The sequence below is a fragment of the Equus asinus genome, chromosome 25, assembly GCF_041296235.1.
Source record: "Equus asinus isolate D_3611 breed Donkey chromosome 25, EquAss-T2T_v2, whole genome shotgun sequence".
Taxonomy (NCBI): Eukaryota; Metazoa; Chordata; class Mammalia; order Perissodactyla; family Equidae; genus Equus; species Equus asinus.
The window spans coordinates 31657216-31665032 of record NC_091814.1 but is presented as its reverse complement, the minus strand read 5'-3'; the positions used below and the strand labels follow the sequence as shown (position 1 = coordinate 31665032).

Genomic DNA, 7817 nt, shown 5'->3' with positions numbered 1-7817 from the left:
GTGGCATAAGGGAGGGGTCAGGACAGGAGGTTGTGGACAACCACTGTGAGTGCTCACGACCACTGCAAGGCTGCACCACCAAAAGGAGGGCCTAGGGATGGCGTGTGAAATGTGATTATATTCAGTTCCTTTTTCACCTCAGAAAAGAAAACAGCACAAACAGCATCATTCAGGTCAATGTCCTTCTCCTGTAGCATTATTCTCTTGTTTGTGTGTTCCTCTATCTTCTTCTTCTAACACTGTTCACTCGCGCCTCTAGAATCATTGGATCACTGAAGCCCTGCCCCTCCCTGTAAGTCACCCAAACTCCGTGGCGTAAAACAACCATCTCATTCTGCTCACAGATTCTGTGGACCAGGGGTTCAAACAAGGTGTGGCAGGGACTGCCTACCTCTGCTCCGTAGTGTCTGGAGCCTCAGCTGGGAAGACTCAAAGGCTGGGGGCCAATTCAAGGCCATGAGGCTGGGATCATCTACAGGCTCATCGCTCACAAGGCTGGCAGGCGGCACTGGCTGTGAGCTGGGACCTCAGTACAGCTGTCAGCCAGAACACTCACACTTGGCTGCTTCACACACTTGAGCTTCGTCACAGCATGGCCACCTCAGGGCAGTCTTACACAGTGGCTCATAGTTCAGGGCTCCCACTGTGAGTGTTCCAGCAAACAAGATGGAAGCTGCAAAACCTTTTCCTACCTAGCTTCAGAAGTCACGGAGCATCACTTCTGCCACAATCAGTTGTCTACAAGCAAGTCAGAAGCCCACCTGGATTCAAGGGGAGGGGATATAGACCTGGCTTTGCTTGGGAGGATCATGTAAGTATTTGCAGACATGTTTTAAAATCTTCACGGTAGCCTATGTTGCCAGATCCAAACCAGGCCCCACCATCACTCTCTGTCCCTTTCCCTGTAAGGAACTCCTTCATCTCCACTTCTCGAATCCTAGGATACTTTGGAGGTGACAGTGGGGAACTTGCTAAAGTGCTTCTTGGCTCTTTGGCCATGGTTGAATTTAAAAGTGGCAGAAATTCGGTGGGAAACCTCCTTACTTTTGCTCTTCCCCCATTGCTGAACCTCTTCCATAACTTCCTACTGCTCCCGGGCTCTGCCTTGATGGCTGTTTTGTGGGTCCCTGGGAGTGGCTTTGGGCCCTTGTGTGTGTCCTTGCAGAATGAATTGAATGCAATGACCTGTGCCTGCCTCAACACAGATCTCTTCCTTGGTAATACCTCCATGCCAAGCCCTTGTCTCACCACACTTTCTGACGGAAATGATTTCCCCTCCATGGGGTGGCTTAGGGAGAAAGACTTTCAAGCATGTTCTAGAAGGCATTGGCCTGCAGTGGCTAGCACAGAGCCTAGCACTGGGAACTTGCTTAATAAATGATTGTTGAATAAATTAACCCTGGCTCGCGTGTTTTAGATGACTCATAGCGTCTGATTCAGCCTGATTCACCGGAGGATGTGGGGGCATTTGACCAGGGGAGAACCCTGCTTGTTCCCAGAAGGGAGGCAGTGTTTGTGTGTGTGTGTAGGGGGTGCTGATGTGCATGTGTGTTTTGGGGAGACTGGGGTGGGTGGGGCTGGTCCTGTGTCATGATACTGTGGTCTGGGGCCAGCAGCAGTTGCTGTCATGGTATCTACCCGGTTTCTGCTATCTTTTCCTGCTTCCTTATCTCCATTATTTAGAAACTCTTCTGGATACATGGAGCAAACCCTCCAAGTGTCAGTTCACTTGTCAAGGTTCCTGGAGGCTCATACCACTGCTTCTTCCTCTTTTCTCCCCAGTGTGTGGATAACTCACCAGATACTCTGGGTAAACCTGACCTCACTTGAAAGGACCTATTTATAATAGCATTGGGGTGGGGGTGGGGGAGAGTCTAGACTTGTAGGGCCCCATGTCAATGGGAGAAATGACAAGAGTAACTATGCTAATCAGTCAATCCATTTGGAGATGCTGAAGTCCTAGGAAACTTGGGAATTATCTGCTGTGTGTTTCCCATTTAAGAAAAAACAAGGAACAAACAAAAAAAGACTTCCAGGCTTCCTCGAAGTGAGGGAGCTACTGGTTGGACATTCAATCCATGGAGAAAGGGACTAGAAACTGAACATAGAAGTCTTCATTGCCCTAAAATGAGCTTGCTTCTTTGTTTTTCTTTTTCATCATCCCCTGTGCAGATCCACGACCCTATGTGCATTAATTCTCCATCCTATGTGTCAGCATTGTAGTAGGACTTTCCATATGTTACTTCCTAATCTGAACAACATCCCAATGAAAGATGGATTGTTATCTCCAAGCTACAGATGAGAAGAGGGAGGCTCAAGATGTGAGTTAAATTGCCCAGAACACACTGCTAGTAAGTGGACGATCTAGATCATTCATTCATTCAATACACTTACTAGGCTATGCGTTAAGCTATGGAAAGGAAAAAAAAGGAGTTAGTTCTGGTTGACAAGAAGTTCACAGTATAGAAGAGGAAGACAGTAATTATATAACAATATAGTATGTGCAACGATAAAACTATACATGGGGCATTTGGGTAAGCACTAAGAGGGGCAGCTAATGCAGCTGGTGAGGGTCAGGGAATGCTTCCTGGAGAAGGTGATGTTGGAGCTGAGGGTTAATGATAGGCAGGAGTTAGCTTACTGAGGAGAAGCTGTGGGGTGGGGCAGGGCATGCCAGAAAGAGTAGCAGCATGAGCAAGACATGGAATTAGAAACAGCAAGTTATGTGGACCTATATGCAGTCTGTGTTGCACTGGGATTGGTCCAACTGGATCAGTTATCTGACTTCCAAATGCAAGTGCTCCTCCCACTGTGGTCAGTCTCCTCAATGAGCTGATTTTGGAGGGCATGGTATGTGTGGCACTTTATGGGGGCTTTGGATGCCCAGTTTTCACTCTTGCAAAGTCCTTTATGGAATTAGCAGAACGTGGGAGGCTTTCACTGGAACTTCTATGTTGTGACTCATAAAGAGGGCTTAAAGGGGATCAGGAGGTAGCTGTGACAAAGGCTGTTGACTGACCTACGGAAAGTCAATCCACCCTCCAGTGCTCCAGGACTGCCCTGCAGCATTTTGGAAGAAGTAGGCCAGGCATCACCAGGAAACAATGCCTCCTGGGTTCGCTGCCACAAAGCAAGCCATGATGAGTCAGAATGAAGCAATAGTTACATACACCAACAGGTCTAGTTGGCAGCAGATAAAGATATTACCTCAGTGAAAGACCAGGGCTGAAAATGGGTGAGGTCTAACTATGCTAAAGAGCTGCTGTGTTCTTTCCTTTTCCCGTGGCCATGGCGGGAGTGGGGGAGTGGGGAGGGGAGTGGGGAGACATATGATACGTGCATTTAAGTTTCTAGCCACTAAATAAACAGATCATTTTCCTACAGACTACCCCCCAAATTGTCCTCACCATTTGGCTTTTTGATCTCCTTCCTTTAAGGTCTTCTCATGGGGTCACGTGGAGAGGACCTGAAGATAGAGGCTCTTGCTGTCAATCAAGAAATATCTTATCCCACAACCCATGCCTGATACAAATAGGTAGAGTTTCTGTCCTGCTGTGAGAAGTTCTATAGGAAGAATAATTGTGACCAGAGAAGTTAAGGGTACCTTTATAAGAAGGCCTTTCTGGTATGGGAACTGGAACCATAGTACCAGGAGCTGGAAGTAACCTTATCAATTTATAGGTCAGGAAACTGAGTTGATGATAAGAGGTCAGACTCAAATTAGACATAGAACCAGGAAAAAATCCTGTCTCTTGACTCTAAACATAGTTCTTGCACACATTGACCTGCCCCTCATGCGGTTGTTGTGCCCACTGTCACAAAGCCTAAAATACTGTTTAATTATCTTTTAAATGAGCATTACAATTTACCTTTTCTAAAAGAAGCCACTTGAAGGACCATACTTTGTGTTATTTGTAGATTCAGTGCCCATCACATGGTCTAAGACAGAATTGACACTAAAAATGTCCCTGTAATATTTCTCCCCTTGAATATGCAAGCAGAGACCTCACTGGGAGCTGAGATTTGGTGGATCATTTTGATTTAAGTGGGACCTCATGTTTAACAGGGCTTCCTGTCCATTATCTTGCTTGGCTCCTCTTCAAATACAGTTGTATCTTCTGGGTTCTTTTTACATTCATAATTCTTGACAGGAAAATCCTCCCATCTAATCTTTGCTTTATTTCTTTGTTTCAGGACTTTACCTAGCGTGTCTAATAGAGCAACAAGTCACGTCCCGTGGCTCCAGGCCTGCAATTCCACAGCATACCAAAGTCAACCACAAGACTGCCTCCAACCTCACCCAAGTCAAGGGTGGAGGTGGGGCTGCTCTCTGCCCCCTGGGGAGGTAGACTCTAGGACCAAATGGGTATGTTCTTTGTTGATTTCTCCTCCAGGGTTCTCCAGAGAGGTAGCATTCCTGGATGATGGGGTACAGAGAGCTTTGAGATTAACTTTCAATAGAGCAACGCAAGCTCAGATCTAGGGAAGAATTGTCCACCTGAAAGCTGCTAGAATATTGGGGAAACATCACTTCTTGCTATTTAATTCACTCATCTGGGATAAAAAGACATCTCTTGGGGATGACTTAGATCAGTGGTGTCCAACCTTTTTCAGTATGGAGAACACATTTTCATCTGAAAAAATTTATAGACCTGCAGATAAAGATACTTAACGCTTTAGGAATGCATTTGTAGAGCAGTGCTTAAGAGCAGAGGCTATCGCCCTAAAAGGAATTTGAATGCTATTAATCACAACCTTCTCTATATATTATCCCAAATCTGAGTTATTGCTTTCACTCTGTGTTTCTGTAACTTTCTGTGCCTGTCTTCACCCCTGGACTGGAAACTCCATAAGGCTGTGACTGGTTTGATTTGTTCACTACCCACTGTATACTCAGCACCTAGCACAGTTCCTGCACAAAGTAGGCACCTTATGTATACTTGTAGAATGAATGAATAAATACATTGGAAGTGTCAGAATATATGTACTTGAGTCATGCCATGAAGTCAACCTATAGGTCCTGATTCATGCAAATATGGTGCTCGCATGGGGTCCCAGGGTCCACAGATTGGAAACCGTGGCTTTAGATTTACATCCTTGTGTCCAATATTTTGTTCCATTTTCCCCATAGGGAGCTTAATGTTCAGTAGACCACAAACACCAGTCTCTGGGTTTAGAGACAAATGATAACTAAAGGCGGGAGCCTGCACCGCTTGACCTGCCTAAATCCTTTCCAAAATGGAAAGTCCATGAAGAGGACAGAATGCCCAGCTTAAAGGCTGGAACTTCCCAACAACCACGGAGACAGGGAGGTTGATGACAGCTTCCTTCCACAGCCAGTTTCTAACATTTGTAGGAGCAAAAAGTAAGGTAATCTCTAAGAGCCTCTAGGCAATCTAGTTGTTATTTCAACCCCAAACAGCCTTGCAAAGGTACTTTGCCTGTTTCCTCTGTCAACCTATTTGTGTGGAGTGTTGATAACTAAAGTGACACACAGTAAATACTCTGTGTCTTGTAAGGCATTGGCTGGGAGTAGAGATGAGTTGGGAAATATAGGAGTTGAAAGAAAGAATGCTTGGTTTAAAATATGTGTATGCAACATGCCTCATAGAGTGCGTGTATTAATATTTAAATGCTGACATCTCTTCTCTCTTTAGACAACAGCTTTTTCTCTTGATTCTCCCTGCTCCTCTGGATAGTCTCCAAGCAAAGAGAGAGTGAGATTCCAGGTGTGAACAAATCAGGGAGGTTTCCTGCTTAAGATTCAGAAATTCGTAGCCCTGAGGAAATGAGTAAAAGAGAGGAGGGGAGAGAACAAGAGAGATGAAAAACAGAATCTTCGCCACCTGCTATTTAGTGATTAACTCTCAGATAAGGAAGGCAAAGATGCATTCCAGGGGCTCAGGACTTGCCCAGGCGGAACTCAGAGTGAAGGAGGGCTTGGAGCAAAGTGAGCCAGAGGTGGGCGGGGGAGACTGGGCCACTAAAAGCACCATCTATCAATTTTCTCTCAAAGCCCCTCCATTTCATCTAGCCCCTTCCCTTCCAGCTCTTAATAATTTAAGTACCCTCTTTTTCATTCACCCCTGCCTCACCTGCCTTGTTTTATGTAAAGGAGTCTTGCAAAGACTAGCTCTGCCACTAACTGTGTGAATCCGGGCAAATCACTTACCTTCTTAGATACAGGTCTAGTGGCTGCTATCTCTTGAGTTTAAATCGCTTAATCCAAAGCACAGGAAGGGAAGTCAACAATAACAACCACCCAACCCAACAAAAAATCCCCTAATGCTGGGCGGCAGAAGTCCTGGGGAGTTTGCTGGTGAGCAGCCTCTCTTCTAGTTCTTACTTGCATGCACATCAGGCTGATTAAACCACGATGGAAAGCTGGTGCTTATCCATTCCCTTACTGAGGAGCAGCCTGCTCAATTGTGGTGTTTTGCTTTCTCGGTAGAAAGGGGTGGAAATCATTTTTGCAAAGCTTACTCTTCTTACCCATGCAAAGCTTACATGCATGTGGCATCTGTGGCCACAAACATGACCCGGGTTCTGAGCAGAGGGGGCAGGGTGCTGTGTACTTGTCTGGGGTGCAAGGCGTCTTCCTCATTAGCCTTTCCTGCTCCCTTTGTACTTGTGACGGAGAGTGTGTTGTCCTTGACAACCGGCATGGGTTCAATTTTTCCAACATTGTGAGGTCAGCACGTTGGCTTTTAGCCTCTTAGAGCAGGTAAGAGCCATTGAGCCTGGACAGATACAAGAGCAAGTTACTAATTCTTCCTGATTTTCATTTTACGCTGCTCCCATAAAAAATAACTGTAGAAATTATGCTGTGGTAGAAAATAAATACTCTGGCCATTAAAAACTGGAAATCACTAGCTTTGAAGTTTCTCCAAAAAATACAGCCCCAGTTGCCGTGCAAACTCCAATCAAACATGGGCTGTAAAAATCCAACTGTAGACATTGCCTTGTAAAGTGTTCACAGATGCAACAGCAGAAGAAATTCTTACAGCCTAGAAAAAGCAAGACGTCTGCTTTTTTCCTTTCTTTCTGTCTTTTTTTTTTTTGAGGGGAGATGGAAGGGTTATGCATCAAACTGTTCATTTCAATATGTAATTTGCCTCAAAGAATTTCTGACAATTTATTTTCTCACCAACCTAAATCCAATTCAAAAAACATTTATTGAAACCCGAACAATCTACTTTTGGTTGACGAGTGCTAATAGGTGCAATGTTATCCCAGTCAACTTAGAAGATCACCTACTGAGCTTGGAGCTAAACAGGAAAAAGGAAATTAAACTGGAGTTTGAATTTGTTTCCTTCTAAATTCCCCACCATAGTTGGAGATGGGCAGTGCTTAATGAAAAACAAATTGCACTGTGGGCATTTCTTTATTTAAAAAAGCCAATTTCTTTTTTTTTAAAGTTGGAAGATGTTCACATCTTAGTGTCGGATGTCCCTCTAAAGCAGAGGGGATATATCTGTATGAAAAAATAAATGATGTCAAAATGTCTCTGTTTTTTCAATATTTCTTTGCTAGTTCTTGGACTAAACAAATATTTCCAGTGAAAAATGACAAATATAATTGTTTACAGACTTTTATTTTTCCCAAGAGACCAGCCTCTCTGCTCTCCTGGGTTCCATGGACAGGTGGATCCCCCTGAGACGCTGAACAGCATCATGTCATTTTTAGTTTGAGAGCTTTTGTTGGAGTATCTACTGGGTAGGAGGCAACAGGAGGGTGTGAGTGAGTGTATGTGTGCGTGCACACTCCCTTATGTGCATGTGTGTAGAGCCAACAATAGTGTATCAGTACTGGACTAA

The 7817-nt window shown here is 44.7% G+C and overlaps 1 long non-coding RNA gene across 1 annotated transcript; it reads left to right on the top strand.

Moving 5' to 3' along the window:
* Positions 1–431: 431 nt before the first annotated feature.
* On the top strand, positions 432–7506 carry LOC123280773 (uncharacterized). The gene is made up of 4 exons (XR_011498275.1): positions 432–811; positions 2173–2351; positions 3438–3535; positions 4195–7506. It is a non-coding gene; the product is annotated as an uncharacterized lncRNA (long non-coding RNA).
* The last annotated feature ends 311 nt before the right edge of the window (positions 7507–7817 follow it).